Below are 15,515 nucleotides of genomic sequence, written 5' to 3'. Positions count from 1 at the left end.
TGTCGTCGTTGTTTTTTTATGACTAACAAATTTTTAACGAAAATATTTTAGATTTTTTAATTAAACTGTTTTTAAAAATGAGTGATTTAAATTTGTAGTGTTTTTTTTATTAGTGTTGTCGATATGTGTGTATATATATATATTGCCATATTTTAAAATGATTTTTATGTTTTTCATATATATTTTTAACCTATTCTGATCCTTTAAAAATTTTAAAATATTTTTTTTACGATAAAAACGTCCTCATAATATTCTGCCATTTTTATGTATGTATGTAATTAAAAAGTAAAAACAGACTATTTTTTAAGAGGTAACATTCTTAAACAGCTAAAGACATCACATAAAGACTAGAAGTAATTTACATATCAATATATAGGACATTTTGAAATTTAAAGGTTAGGGATAAATGTTTTGCTACGTAGATTTAACAATATTTTAATCTCATTTGCTGTATTATTTTTGTGGATTCACGTGGCATGCAATGGGAGTATGCACTTTTCGAGCAAATAGAGTTCTATTTGTTAAGCAAAGAATTATTTACTACATTTTTATTATTTTTATATTATATATATACGATAAAATATTTTAAAAAGATACAATTTATTACTATTTAAATCAAATTAAATCAATTTATAAGTAAAATAAAAAATTTTAAAAATAAAAATTAAATAAAATAAAATTTATAAATATTTTTAAAATTTTTAATAAATTAAAAAAATATTTTATCCTATTATATATTAATAGAAATAGATTGGTCCCTACTCCCTACTCACCGTTGCACGTAGAAGATAAATACAAGTGTTACTTAATTGCTTAGTTGGGTCAACAATCTAGAAATGTTGGATTCCTTTACCAAGCAATCATCAACAATCTTACAATGATTGACCTTGTTTTTTTAAATTTTATTATTCAACGATTTAGGTCTACATAAGATATCAAGTCATGTGTGTCACGACTCACGAATGCATTATTGAGGAATGAGAATTATTGACAACGTAGACCTTTCCACTTGTCTATAACTTTAGCGGCTCATTATTTTTAGAGTAAAAAACAAATAAATTTTTGAATTTTTAATCATAAATATTTAAGTTTTTTAAGATTAAAAAATACATTTAAATTTTTTACTTTTTAAAATGCGTGATAATTATATTCTTCCGTAGAGTTGAAGTTAAAAAATATAAGGGAAATTAATGATATGTCCGTTATAATAATGATGTGAATGGTTAGTAAAAAATAAGGAAAAATTCTAGGGGCCAGCAGTTTTATTGAATTTTGGCCAGCATGTAATCAGCAGAGAAATGTGAACCATTGGATGAAATCTCACACCATCAAATTATCATTGATGGTTAGTTGATGGCTAACAATCACAAAAATTACTGGTCCTAGCATTGCTCAAAAAATAATCAGACAAATAAGTCTCCCACGTAAAACCGCCGTTTTGACGGTCCCACATTTTTTCCATACACAGCTATCAAACCACACTTAACATATTTATCTGAGACCATCCCAAATTTGATGGCATTAGCATGGAGACCTGTTCGCCACATTGTTCGCGATTCAGCATCTTCCCACATGCCTTGAGAACATTGGAAAATGTGAAGCTATCCTTCTTCACCCCTTGTCTTCCCATCTCCTTGAAGTCGCAAAGAACCTCAAAGAATTGCTTTTCTCTGCATCCACCTACAATCTTAGCGGACCAAATCATGTTGTTGTGTCGCGAAGCGTGGTTGAATACAGCATTCGCATCTTCCAGACGCTTGAATTTCCCATAGAAACTTATCAAAGAACTACTTAGAACCACGTCAGTACAAGCTCCTAACTTCAACAACCATCCATGAGCTTGCATACCGAGATGGAAGTTCGCACTGCAGGCACATGACTTGAGAAGGCAACCTCACATCCACGCAAGGAATTCCAAATCTTCCATACCCAAATCTTCAACCATGTTGACAAAAACTCTAGCTACCTCCGCATAATCAACATTATCATAATAAGCAACAAACAAGGTTGCCTAAGTGTTGAAGTCCCTAACAGACATTAAATCAAATACATAGTGTGCATTGTCCAACAAGCCACATGACACGAGCATGATGAGAATCCGATTGATGAAGGGAAACGGAGCCTTAATCCCACTGTGGGTTATGTGATTGTTCAAGTGAATAGCAGTATGTGGGTCCCCAAAAACACTGCACTCTTTAACAAGAGAGGTGTTGATGTTAATGGGTATGGGATTGTAGAGAGCTTCCATTAAGCACAATACATCCAAGGTTGAAGACCCATTTTTCTTCTTCTTCTTCTTTCTCCTCTTAATGCTGTCGCTGAAGTAGTAGTGGTTTGTGGAGAGATAATGGTCACTTTCTGAGATTAAATATGCTACAATGGAGTTTAATCGTTATAGGCTTGTTGAAAAAGGTGTTTTAGAAACGGTTTACAAAAGGTCACTTCAATGTGGTGGAGATGTTGCAGTGAAGAGGTTTGCCAATGTTGATGGTTTGGATTGTTTGCTCAATCCTTTCGTCATCGAGTTCGCCACCAGGTGAGTTACTTGAGGCACAACACTTTAGTTCAGCTTAAGGAATGGTGCTGTGAGGGGAATAAGTTACTTTTGGTTTATGAGTACTTACCAAATGTTAGCCTCAACAAGTTGCAGGAGCATCAACAATGACCATGGCTTCAATACATTTGGAAGAGATAGGGTTCACCGTCAAAACGGCAGTGTTTCACGTCGGGGGCCTATTTTTGTTTGATAATTTTTTACCAATCATCCACATCATCACCGAAATGGATATCCGTTACGTTTTTTAACTTCAACTCTACTGAGAGACATAATTGTCACACGTTCTGAAAGGTAAGGAATTTAAATATATTTTTTAATTACGAGAGACTTAAATATCTACGATTAAAAATGTCAGGGGTCTATTTATCTTTTATTCTTAATTTTAATATGACAATGAAATGTGTGTATTGTTGAGTTATAGAGGTTTGAGGGGTTGATGACATTAGAATTTCAAAGTTAGGAAGAAAAAATCAGACCGTCCGATTTCTTTACGACAGAAAGGAGAATAAAAATTAAACAGTCCGATTTGTGTGTGAAAAAAATTTTGAATATGATAATCGGACGGTCTGATTTCATGCATCCTAAAATTTTTAATTCGTATGTTACTAAAATCAGACGGTTTGATTTTATGCATGCTATAATTTTAAATTCGTATATGACAAAAATCGGACAGTTCGATTTTTGTTCTTTATAAAATTTAACCCGGTTGAAATGTGGTCGGACCGTCCGATTTCTGGTTTTATATATACCTAACATTAGCTGAAGTCTCCATTTCTTCTTCGTCTCTCAATTCTCTCTTCTGAAATCCCTTTGGTTCTTTCTTCTTCTTCATTGTTTCAACAACAACTTCTTCTTCATTATTTCAACAACAACTTTACTAAGATTGAGAGCGTAATGTGAATATATCATAATGGATGATATAGTGATGTTAAAAGTTTATTATCATAGTTAGATTTTGTTACAAACAACTGAAGGAGTGATATTTGTGTGTGCAAATCCGTTAGATATCGTTATTCCATTCACATTGTCATTTGAAGAATTAAAAGGTGTAATTTGTGAGAAAATAGATTCTTAAATATCTAGGAGAGTGTCGTGCATTTTGTACAGGTATACTATATCTGTATTTGGTGGGTTCATTCAGTTTCAAACCAAATATGTAACCAATGAAGTGAGCATGCAAGATATGTTTTCAGTGTACATGGAAACTCGCTCACAGATATCGTTCATCGAGCTGTATATTGAGTTCGAACAATCTAAAGCAGACCGAAATATTGAGTTGGAAGATTATAATAGTGATAGCGAGGCGGAGTTCGAAAGTAACTATGAGGTCGGTGATCCGAGTGGAGACGAAGATCAAGTTGACGGCACTATGCAGACAAATGTGGCGGAGGTGACAAATGCACTAGTAAACTAGCATTCATTTATGGAGCCTACTTTCATGCGCTTGCTGGATTTGGAGGCCATGCATGCACCGAAATTTTCTCAGTATATGAATGCAGGTATGTAGTTTTCATACAATGTATGATAGATAGATATTGCAGATTAATTAGGTAGTATGACCAACATGTGATCTGTAGAATATCAATTGATCATGTAAGGTTTTTTATTTAGTAAGTAGCATTTGATTGATTAATTATTTATGTATATTTTATAATTTATTATATATTGTGGTTAATAATTTATTATTACTTATTTATATTTATATTTTGGAAAACGACAAATGTTGATAGATTTTATATTTATATTATTAGTTATTTATATTTATATTTATTTTATTACTTATTTATATTTATATGTGTAATTTATAACTGTTAATCAAAATACATATTTTGTGGTGTGAATGTAGGAGAGCTTCCTGTTGTAGCGGATGATGAATTTATCATGGGAATGGAATTCAGTTCTAGGGAGGCAATGATTAAGGCGATGAAAGATTATATAATCCGTCGAGGCGTAGATTATCAGGTGTACGAGTCAGAACCAACAACATTCTATGCTAAATGTACACAATACAGCGCTGGTTATGACTGGCTGATCAGGGTTAGTAAAATGTGCAAAAAGTACTGTTGGGAGATAAGGAGGTACAATGGTAATCACACGTGTACTAGAGCAACCATTTCTCATGATCATTCGAAATTGGGTTCCAACACAATTGCAGAAGCAATTAAGCCCTTGGTAGAAGTTGACCCATTTATAAAGGTGAAATCAGTCATTACGGAAGTACAGTCGAAGTTTAACTACACCGTAAGTTATCGCAAATCATGGTTAGCAAAGCAGAAGGTAGTAGAGTCAATTTTTGGCCGTTGTGAAGTTTCGTATGAAGCTTTGCCCATATGATTTGAGGCCATGTGTCATAAAGAGCCATCAACGGTCGTTCACTTTGAAACAATGACGGCGTACCAGGGCGATAACTTGGTTCCTGATATTCGTGTTTTACATCGAGTCTTCTGGAGTTATTACCCTTGTATTAGAGCATTCAGACATTGCAAGCCAATAGTGCAGGTAGACGGAACTCATTTGTATGTTAAATATAAGGGTTGTTTGTTGGTTGCAGTTTCTCAGGATGGCAACAACAATATCGTGCCTATTGCATTTGCGATAGTGGAGGGAGAGACATCTAAGGCGTGGCACTTTTTTCTCAGTAACTTGTGACAACATGTGGTGACACGTGACTGTGTGGACCTTATCTCCGATCGACATGAGTCCATCAACTCAGCTATTGCTTGGAGTAACGGAGTCTGGTCTCCTCCTAGAGCTTTCTACATGTTTTGTATCAAGCATAAAGAGTCGAACTTCCTGAGAAAGTTCAAGGCTCCGTACTTACAGAAGCTTATCGTCAACATATATAAATTTGAATACTGTTGATGTAATGGAATTGATGGTGTAAAATAATTCGCGGGCTGAGTCTGAGGAATATATGACTGAGGCTCTTGTTGTGTTTCTGGCTGAGAAACTGGGGGTGGCAATGGGGGCGGTGATGGAGGCGGCTGTGGTTGCTGCTGTTGGTTCTCCTGATCATTCACTGGATTGTCCTCCTGATTCTCTTGAAATGCGAGATCAGTCAATTGCAAGTGGAAACCATATGTACCTCAATACCAATGCATGTAAATATCCAAAGGATAATGTAAAGGCACCAGTGGATCAGCAAGAATGTGACTATATCGATTTGTCCATTGCATCACCCAGAATGAGTGCACATCGGACCAATCTTGATTCTTAGGTCCAGTCAGTACCTCGCCGTGTGCTACACCTAGGTCCCACTCTTGATGAGGGACGCCCTGACTCAATCCAAACTTTCTCCTCAACCTATCAGACGCATGCCACTCAATGCATTCAAAAGATATCAACGGCACCGTTGCACTCCAAATAATCGAGTGGTGGCGGATGTCAACCGGAATCACGCCTGCCTCAATGCGATCAACTGTATAAGCCTCCCAAACAAACTGAACACATTGAAATTAATAGAAGATTACACACTAGATAATAATACGGATAAACAAAAATATAAAATAATGGAATATAACATACTTGTCCTTCTTGCAGATCATCCAATAACCTCCTAAAGTGAGCAAGAGAATGATATCTGTAAGGCTAATAATCACGCTCCTAATTACGCCAGCTCACATCAAACAATCCGTTATATAAATTATTATCATAAAAATCTCAACTAAAATGTGCTACATGATAAACCTCAATTTGACGGTTTATCTTGTATTGAATTTAAAGTATTTTGTAGACCTTTTCTCACATTTACCCAATGAATTAGCATGGTTTTGTATATTCTCCTTTAATTGTGCTTAAGAGTGAAAACATGCTTTTTAGGTCTTAAAATAGCTAAATCTAATTCTCCTTGATTCCATTAGATGCCTTGATATGTTTGATAAGTGATTTAAGGTTTAGGAGGCAAAGATTGGATCAAGGGAATGAAGGAAAAGCATGTAGAAATGGAGAACTCATGGAGAAATAAAGGAAATGCAAAAGCTTTCAATCCGACCTCTTCGCACTTAAACGATCATAACTTGAGCTACAGAGGTCCAAATGATGCGGTTCCAGTTGGGTTGGAAAGCTAACATTCGGGGCTTCGAAACGATATAAGATTTGCCATAGTTGCATCGCACATAGGGGCGCGCACGCGCACAGTATGCTGACGCGCCGATGGTGGCACATTACCCACTTAATGCAACACGTGGCCAGCGATTTTAAAAGCCTTGTGGGCCCAATCCAACTCATTTTCTGATGCTATTTAAGCCAAGGATTGAAGGGGGAATGGGGACACTTTTCATACTTTACATACTTTTGATTATTAGTCATAGTTTAGTAGTTAGAAGTAGTTAGAGTTAGAGAGAGAAGCTCTCTCTTCTTTCTAGAATTAGGATTAGGAATTATGGTTAGATTAGGATCTCATAGTTCTAGGTTTAATTCAAGTCTCCTTCTACTTCTACCTTCAATTGATGATTGCTACACTTTGGTTCTTCTTTCTATCCATATCCTCTTGTTGTAATTTCTCTTATTTTGTTTCTAGGTTTTGTAATTGAGATATTTTTGTTCTTTTGTTTTCTTTTAATAATGCAATTTGAGATAATTCATGTGATTGTGATGTTGTTGATTGTTGTTTTGTTAATTCTTTGTAATTGTTGGTTTTTGATTCCTTTTATTCTTACAAATAAAAATGCTTTCTTTCATTACCCTCCAAGTGTTTGATGAAATGCTTGAGAGGATGTTAGAGTAGAATTCTATGTTCTTGGCTTGAGAAGGTGACCTAGGATTTCTTGAGTCACTAGTGTCCAATTGATTGATAGTTGATAGCCATTAACTCTAGCCTTCATTAATCCAATTAGTGGAAAGCTAGGATTTATGGACTAGGATTGGTATTACTCACTTGACTTTCCTTTGCTACTTGATTAAAGGATGACTTAGTGAGATTAATCCTTGCAACTACCATGCTTGTGGCTAGTGATAATGATGAAGACCCTTGACAACCAAACCTTGCCAAGACCATTTTGTTAATACAATTTCATTACCATTTGCTATTCATTTTTCTCATCTAAAACCGCAAAATAAGTAAATCCATAACCAATAACAAGAACACTACCCTGCAAGTCCTTTGAGAGACGACCCGAGGTTTAAATACTTCGGTTTATAGATTTTAGGGGGTTTGTACTTGTGACAAACAAATTTTTGTATGAAAGGATTATTGTTGGTTTAGAGACTATACTTCGACGAGATTTCATTTGAAAAATTCTAAACCGTCAAAAATCCAATCATCACTACACTTATTCAAAGCAGATGATGATTAACTTTACATGTTTGCAATCGAAAAGACTCGAGGATTATCGGGAATTAGCGAAAGAAATGGTAAACGGATCCAAGCTCAGGTAAGCAAAAGGGTCCGTGGACCATCAATCTCCTTGTAGTCGACACGAGTGGCCCTACACAATGCTCTATACAAGTGTGCCATACATGTCGAACCCCAACTAAGTTGTATGATCCCGCCGAAGTTACGGAGCAACGGCAGAAATTTTCAGTGTACTGATGCCCCAGACTTGTCCCCAAATAGAATGGTCCCAAATAATAACATTATGTGACACTTTACGTACCTGTGAATCCGAATATCATTACCTAAGACTAAATGATCCTTCAGTCTCCGAAACCAGGTCAACTTTATGAAACTTCCTCTACAATCTGTCCTCCTAGGTGCAACACCAAAATGATGCAAGCATTTGACCTCTAAAGCCTCATAACTACTCAGAGTCGGTCCTGTAACTGAAAGACCATTTGTCGGAAGGCCAAGAATTATCGCCACATCCTCCAATGTCACGGCACACTCACCAATTGGAAAATGGAACGTATGAGTCTCAGGCCGCCATCTCTCGATCAGAGCATTAACCAATGCCGACTGACATTGGAAAACTTCAACCTGAGAAACGTGATAAAAACCAGTCTCCCGCAAATGTCCCTCCACAATTGAATTGTACGGATCCCGTGGCAAATAATGATCACATATTAACATCCGTGAACCCTACAAAATGTAGGCATATATCACATTAATCAAATATAATCATAGTTAATTAACATATAACATTTAACATTTTTCCATTCTCATTATCATATAAGAAATATAACATAATTAATAAAACTTAAATAAATCTAAAAAATAAATCTAATTATTATCATTACATCCATTAAAACTATATTTTCTAATAGCTAAACCCTATTTATTTCTTAATATTAATTACTATTCGTTTAGTTATATTTACATATAACTAGAATGTTAAACTTAAATAAATCTAAAATATAAATCTAATTATTATTATTACATCCATTAAAAATATATATCCTATTTAGTTTATAATAATAATTATTAATGATTATTTTATATTTATATAACTAGACTATATAACATTAAACTCCTCATTTTTGTTATATATAACTAGACTATATATATATATATACTGTACTATACTGCAATTTTTTTTTTAATAATCATACATAATTTAATAATTAACTTTATTTTTATAATTTAATGTTACTAACATAATTAACTACCTAAACACTAGGCTAAATTAACTAACTAAACTAACTGTCACAATAATAATAATAATAATAATAATAATAATAATAATAATAATAATAATAATAATAATATACCTAAGTCAATTAATCAATTACTTACTTACTTCACTAATTATACTTAAACAACTTTAACATTTTAACTAACAAGATACACTAGTTAATAATTAAATATTTAAATAACATATTTATAATTCCAATTAATTTAATTATTATTCAAAGTCTTCAGAATTTATTTTATTCTATGGTTCTCTTCTAACAATTAATAACTATATAAATATTAATATAAACCTACATTGTAATCCACTTAATAATAATTACTACAATAAACTAATCTTTAATATTATTATTACTATTTACATTAAATTAAATTATTTAGTAAAAAAAATTTACATAATTAAGATGATAAAAATAATTAATAATGTATAATTCTAAACGATTAACATATTTTATTTTTGGTCTCCTTAACATTATTGATTTTTGTTTCTCACTCCATCAATCTTAGTGCTCCAATTACTAAATAATTTGTTGTCCTTCCCCCACCTAGTGTTTCCCCACTACTTGCACTCCTAACATTAGGTGCACCTTATTGAAAGATAATCAACAATTTCTTGAGTTTCTTTTTTTGTGTTGTGATATATAGATACTTACTGATAGATATACAATTTACGAAGAACATAGATTTTATACAATATTAACATTGAGTTTCTATGGTACTTTTGTTGTCTATACTCAATACTTGGCATATATATGTATAACATTTCTCATGTAAAATTTTTATATGATACTCTAATAAGGTGACGATTTCACTTTAGTATGATGTGAATAAAGATGTTTGTCATCACACGAATATCAATAAATTAAAAGTTTTGCATATATTACTTTTGCATTGGATTTATGCATGTCACATCTTATTGCTTTGGATTTGATCATGAATGCTCCTTGTTTAGTTGAGTTTAATTCTTATGAAATCAATTAAGTGTGACTGATGTTGTAGATTGAGATTGGTTGGATTTGTTGAAATTGTAAAGGTGGATATATGTCTAATTTTAGGGGAGGTTATGTATAATTTTTTAGGAAGTTTTGTTGAATGATTTGTGTAGTATATATCTTGATTAATGTTAATAGTATTTATGCTGATTTATGTTAATAATATATTCTCTTTGCAGAGATGACGACAGGTAGCAGAGGTAGATCGAGTGGGTCTCTTGGTCATGGTAGATTGAGTGCTTCCATAAAATCTTCGGGAACTATTCAGTCATCGCCCTCTACCCCGACTACCTTGTCGACCCCCCATGACGTCACAGACGGGTCCAGCGGACCAGCAGTTCATCATGGTCCCAAATCCAAACTATGTGCCTCCCTCTGCTATGTCGCCTGAAAATTGAGCGACAGATACAGCGGTGGGTAATTCCAATGCACCCTAGTAGAATGCCCCTCTACTACTGTCTATCATATAGCTGAGGATTTGAACCGATGGCATGCAAGCGTGAGTACATACAATTTTTTAATCTTAAGTTTGTTAATCATAAGTTCATTTGTTTCTATATATTTGTTAATGTTATGTTTTTTCTCTAATAGGTTTGCACCAAACAACAATGTTTGCACATAGGAGATATTCGAGGTCATTAAATCAATGTACGACCACCTATGGCCGAGCTACACGAAGATCTCTGCTAAGACCAGAGAGCAGTGGTTTTAGAAGTGATAGGTAAGAACCCAATAATGTTGAATTAATTAACTGTATTTAAAGTGTATTTTATTCCAACTAACTAATGTTATTGAATCACTTTGAGCAGTTAAAATTCATATAGAATGCAAAACATAATCTTATGATCAAGAAGATATACGACCACCGGGCAGCTAAATGACTTCAGCAGATAATGAGCGATGTTCGTTAGGGGCGCGACCACCTAACGACTTGGATCCGTCCCTCCATCAAGAAGGAATCGGAGGCCCATTTTAAAAATGACGAGGGGTTCAAGCATCGCCATTTGACAAATGTTGCTAACAGGAAGTATACAGGTGGGTCAGCGACCTTCATGAAGACGAAGAGTAGACTGGTAAGTAGTTTGGTAATGTTTAATTTTTTAGTAGTTACTTGAATTAGTTGTTTAATTTGTTTATTTATTTTATTGGTTGATATAATTTGTAGTCTAAGTCGTTGGATCGCAAGGCGACACTGGTGGAGACCTACAATTATATCCATATATTGAAGGCCAACAAGAAGAGATTTGCTGACAAATGATCTGCGGCCCATTACGTGAGTTTAAATTAATTCTAAGTTTCAAATTTATTTGGTTTAAAGTCAATTAACTGTTATTCTAATCACAACAAGTGTGACACAGGAAGACTACATGCAAAGGTTGGAGGCTGCAACATAGCAATCTCAGCCGCTTAGTGGGAATGACGAAGCCGGCTCCGAGACCTCAATGGTAGATCTTGATAGGTTTGGCACAAGACCGCCTCTGAATCCTACAAGAATCACTGTTTTGGGTTGGAGTCGTTCTTTGTCAGTGGCCTCTGATCTTCCATGTTGGTGGCTTTCTCTGTCTCTACCTCTGCCACTAGCCCTGCTGATCCCCAGAAAGTTGTCAACTTGAGGGAGGAAATGCAGAAGCTAACACAGGAGTTTCACCAGCAAGCGGAGCAGTCTGAGTACAGGTACAACAACCTTTGTTGTTGCCATCAGCTCGGACCTGATGGAGCAGCTGGAGCAGCTAGATCGTTTGCGAGAGCAGATAGATGTGTACAACTAGCAGATGCGCATTCCAGCGACGCTGCTAGTTCCAGTTGTAACACTGTTGGTAGGGTATCAACATCAGCACCTACTCCACCGCCTCATCAAGGGGACCCCAACGACGATGACGACGATTACTGGGATCTATAGGGTTTAGGGATTCATTTTTTTCTACTTCTTTATATTCTACTTCTGTGATATTTATTATATTCTAACCATTTATTTTTAATAGAATAGTTTATTAGTTTCTGGTAATTTCAGATTTCTACTAACAATTTTGTTAAAAAGAGTTTTAATTTGACTACTAATTGTGGCTTAACTGTGCCAAAAAATAAAATAAAATAAAAAACTACTGTAGAATTTACTAGCGGATAAATCTAACGGTAATCATCAACTCAGTCTCGACAAATCTATTGAAAATACCTACAAAAAATCCATCGGTAATTAATGTTTGACGAAAATAATTCACCGCTAAACAGTTTCTGGCACCGTTTATACCGTCAACTCTAGGACAACAATAAATCGGATGGGTACTCAGCATTTTTTTTGTAGTGACCTCACACTGTACCATCCTCCAATTCATTGTTTGCCACTTGAAACAAAAACCAACAATAACTTACAAAAGTTTAACCAATAACACTAGAATCTAAACCTCCTTAACTTCATGCATTAATAACTTCTACCCTCCTAAGTCTACCATGTGCATGAATCAACAATTCTTCCTGACCCACATTTAATCCAGTATCATTACACATATTCTAGTACAACGTATTTGAAGTAAATATTTGCAACCCAGAATACATACTTATCTCTTCAAGCAAACCACCATCACACCCCTCGACATGCCCACATCAATATGAATAGATCTGTTCTTGTAGGCACCATTAATATCAGCCATCATGAACTTTGAGTTTCACCTTCTCGAGGAAGTAGAGGATCTTGATCTCGTTGTCGCCACGGTCAAGGACGTTGCCGACCTGGACGATGGTGGCAGAGCCCCCGACGACTCGTAGCGATCAGCAGCTGTAAGATCCAAAAATTTCAGAAAATCTTACTAAGAGCTAATTTTGATTTATTTATTCATTAAGTAATTTAACTTCAGAAATTATTTTATTAAAAATAAATTAAAATAAATTTTGATTAATTGAGTTTAAAGTAATTTAAGGTTTTATCTGATTTTATAATTATCGAATTATTTTTTATATTTAAATAATAAAGTTTAGTAAATATAAAATAATAAGAATTTTATATGACTTGGTTTAAGTAATTGAGATTTTGAAATTTAATACTAATATTTTTATAAATAAAAAAATTAATTATATTGCCTTATACTTTCAATTAGAGTATTTGATTTCAAATCAATTAGTATTTTGATACAATAAATAATATTTTAGAATAATTTTAGAGATTTAATTAGATTTCAAATTAACCCAAAATCCCCAATTTTATCACAAAATCCTAATTCCCAAATCAAAATCCTAAATCTCCAAAACACAATCCTAACCTTAATTTCCCTAATCCTAGCCGCCATACCCTTTTCCCCACAAACAAACCAACACCTTCGGCTTCAGTAAGTCATCCATGCTTCAAAACTCTTTTAGTCGCTGTTCTGTTATGTGGCTGAAGTTTTGCGATTATATTTGCTATTTGATTGAGTTTTGGTTATTTCTTGTTGCAACTAGAGTAGCTATGGTTACTGCAAAAGTGGTTTGGAACTGCGGTTGTGGCTGCCGCTGTGAAGAGCTGAGGGAAAAAAGGGATTCAATGCGTTTAATTATGCGGATTGCGAATAATTGAGGTAGGGGTTTTTTTTAAAATTTATTTTATCTTATAGAGTTGTTATAAATAGATATTAATGTGAGAAACATATGTCTGTGATTATGATTGTCTTATGATTGTGGTTGTTTGCTAGACTGAATGACTGATTACTTGATTACTTGAGTGGTGCGTGATTGTTAAAAAGAAATTAGTTTGAAAAGTTATTTAGTTGATTATTATGAAAAGTGATTTTTCTTGGTTTTGAAGTTAATTTGATAATGTAAATAAATCTGCTTTGGAAATGATTTGAGATATGAAAATGAATTAATTTTGGAAGCGGTTTAATTTTGAATTAGTTTGATTTCATAAATGATTTAATGTTCAAGCTGGTTTAATTTTGTAAAAGATTTATTGTTGGAAATGGTTGGATTTGAAAATAATTTAATATTAGAACTGGTTGAATTTTAAAAATGATTGGAATTTGGAAATGGTTGAGAAAGGGTTTGAGGAATGTTTGGATTGGACCTGAAAAGGGTGGTAGAGTCCGAGTTTTAGAGGAGATGTCGTCGAAATTTTATAAAATTGAAAGTTTCATTTGAAGTAATTATTTAAAAAGATTTGGTTTTAAACATTATATGTTTTAAGATTGATTTATTTAGAAAAGAAAGAATTATGTTTTGGATTGGGATTGTTGATGAACGGAATGGGAAGAAAGACGATGAGGATTGACTTTGAAATATGATTTTTGAATGAATTTGGAAATGAGATATGGATTGACGAATGATGATGATATTGAGAATGACTTAGATATTGATGAATGTTGAATGAATTATTCATATGGCTTATGAATTTGAAATTATCTGAGACACGAATTTTCCTGGGTAGACGCAGTGGCTTGCCACCACTTTCGGGTTGGTTGTATAACCGACAGATGAGTTCATTAGCCATAGGACAGGCATGCATCATACGCATTTGATTTGCGTGGTTGGTTTCTGAATAAGATTTTCTTATAAGAAAAGAAAGGTTTGGATTTCTGGATATTTAAGTATTGATTTTCGAAAAGGATTTTTGGATAACTAGTTGTTGGTTTTTAAAAGATTCAAAGGACGAACAATAATCACTGAGCTTAAAAATAGATTTCTCCTTAAATATCTTATTATGACAACTCTGAAACTCTGTGATGAGACCATGTGGTTAGGTTCTCACTCCGGACAGCTTTATCTTTTCAGGAGACGGATGAAAAAGCTCACAAAGGGTTGTATTGCGTTTCGCTTAGTCGATAATGCTATTTAGTCTTTATTTATTTACCCCTCGGCATCAATATTATATTATGTAAGAGGGATATTGAGTTGTATGATTTGTATGTATATAATATGTATAAGTTACTTGAGTAAGAAGTTTTGTACATGTATATGCTTGTTTTGTTTTATTTAAAAAGTGTTCTTTCTCCGGTTTATAAAAAGAACAGTGATACTATTTCGAGTCAAAGGCTTCTATTTTATTATTAAGTATATGAAATCGTCGTAATACTTCTTTCTATCAGAGTAGCGCAACCAGAAGCGTGACATTCTAATAGTAAGGGTGTTACAGCAGCTCGGAAAGAACAGTCATGTGAATAATGGTGGTAGGGAACAGGAAATTGATAGGTTAGGGATGGTAGCGATAGCATTGGACTCGGTACTTGCTCCCCTCTTAGCTCAATCATTTAGTAAAGGAAATCCAAAGATTTGGAGTTTGAGTTTGGAAAAATGACAAGGATGTTTTTAAAATTTAAGAAATATTGAGATATTTTTAATTAGATTTTGTACTATTAGATTTAGAATATTTTTTTTAACAGAATATTCTGTTATTCTAAATTTTTTTATGGTACGGATTCAATTAAATATATATATA

At 33.7% G+C, this 15,515-nt stretch overlaps 1 pseudogene; it reads right to left on the bottom strand.

The window, feature by feature from the left end:
* Window positions 1-1,388: 1,388 nt before the first annotated feature.
* Window positions 1,389-2,386, bottom strand: LOC107495323 (pentatricopeptide repeat-containing protein At1g31790-like; annotated as a pseudogene).
* Between the last annotated feature and the right edge of the window lie 13,129 nt (window positions 2,387-15,515).

This window comes from Arachis duranensis, chromosome 6 (genome assembly GCF_000817695.3).
Source record: "Arachis duranensis cultivar V14167 chromosome 6, aradu.V14167.gnm2.J7QH, whole genome shotgun sequence".
Lineage (NCBI taxonomy): Eukaryota > Viridiplantae > Streptophyta > Magnoliopsida > Fabales > Fabaceae > Arachis > Arachis duranensis.
This window is presented reverse-complemented; position numbering and strand designations above follow the sequence as displayed.